Source organism: Austrofundulus limnaeus, unplaced genomic scaffold (genome assembly GCF_001266775.1).
Source record: "Austrofundulus limnaeus strain Quisiro unplaced genomic scaffold, Austrofundulus_limnaeus-1.0 Scaffold216, whole genome shotgun sequence".
In the NCBI taxonomy this organism is placed as follows: domain Eukaryota; kingdom Metazoa; phylum Chordata; class Actinopteri; order Cyprinodontiformes; family Rivulidae; genus Austrofundulus; species Austrofundulus limnaeus.
The window spans coordinates 39,030-40,308 of record NW_013952618.1 but is presented as its reverse complement, the minus strand read 5'-3'; the positions used below and the strand labels follow the sequence as shown (position 1 = coordinate 40,308).

Here is a 1,279-nt window from a genome sequence, read left to right as displayed (position 1 = left end):
ACACACACACACACACACACACACACACACACACACACACACACACACACACACACACACACAGAGCGAGGGACACTTGAGAAAAGGCACCAGCAGCTTTTGATTCATGTTATTTGTTTAAAATTATTTTTTTGTCTGAGACCTGTTGTTCAAAGAGCTAGATCAACAGCTGGTTTATTCCTATTCAAATTATTTTCACATCTTTTTTTCTAGAACCACTGTTAAAAAAACAAAAGTTTCCTCAACAATCCACCCATAATTATTGTTGTTTATGTACTTATTTGAGCTTTGAGAGGGTAGAGGGAGGAAATATAATAATTTATGACACGCTGCATCTTCAACCATCAACCCGCTGTCTCACGTCGAAGCTACACATGACACAGTTTAAATTCAGGCTCTTATTTTGAAATGAAGACAGTTTCCTGTCCTCCATGCTTTCGTTTCCTGTCACATGTCAAATCTGTAATGTAGTAACCTGAGTGCATCACTTCAGTTTTCCAATAAACAGTTTTGAAATTACTTTATTGATGCTTCTTTAATGAAAAATCTGCAACAAACAAAAGGAAAAGACAAAGAAGCAGCCGAACAAGCAATCCTCAACAACTTTTTAAAGAATCAGCCAAACTAGATATCCTCAATAACTTTTAAAATTTTACACCAGGAGCTAAAGGTCTGTTTCAGGAAATCACATCCCCAGCAATTGGCAGTTGTAGAATTTAGTTGCAAAAGAGTTCATACACCGCTAGTTGACAGTGTTGTGCATGTATTGTACATGAATTGTCAGCTGGTAAGTGTCAAACTGAACGTGCGATTTAAAATTAGCTTCCGCTAATTTTTCTGTTGCATAAGCGGTGTTGAAGTTGCAGACCGAAATATTTTCATAAGCGCTTTAGAAACTGCGGAGCTAACTTTTGGATTAGTGCCCACCCCTGACATTTTATCAGAAATCTGCTGAAATTTGCTTCAGAAGTAATGCGGTGTAAATGTTACAGAAATGGCACAGACTTAACTTCTTAAAAAAATTTGAGATGACTGAAATCTGTTCTGGAATAGGCTCCGATCACATTAGCTTCTATTCAAACTCCTTCCTGATTGTCCAAACTGAGATTGTCCACATAACTTCATAAATCCTGAACTCCTCAAGACTTTGTAGTTTCCCGACCCATGATAGCCTTCTTTGTGTTCCTTTCTGGTCTCAGCAGGATTATGTAACATTTAGGTCCAAACAGCGCCACCAAGAGGCCAAAACCAGAGGCCAGTATGGCAAACACCTCCACTG

The 1,279-nt window shown here is 38.5% G+C and overlaps 1 pseudogene; it reads right to left on the bottom strand.

Annotated features, from left to right (window-relative positions):
* The window catches only part of LOC106525192 (vomeronasal type-2 receptor 26-like), a 24,981-nt pseudogene that overhangs the window by 21,102 nt on the left and 2,600 nt on the right, over positions 1-1,279 (bottom strand).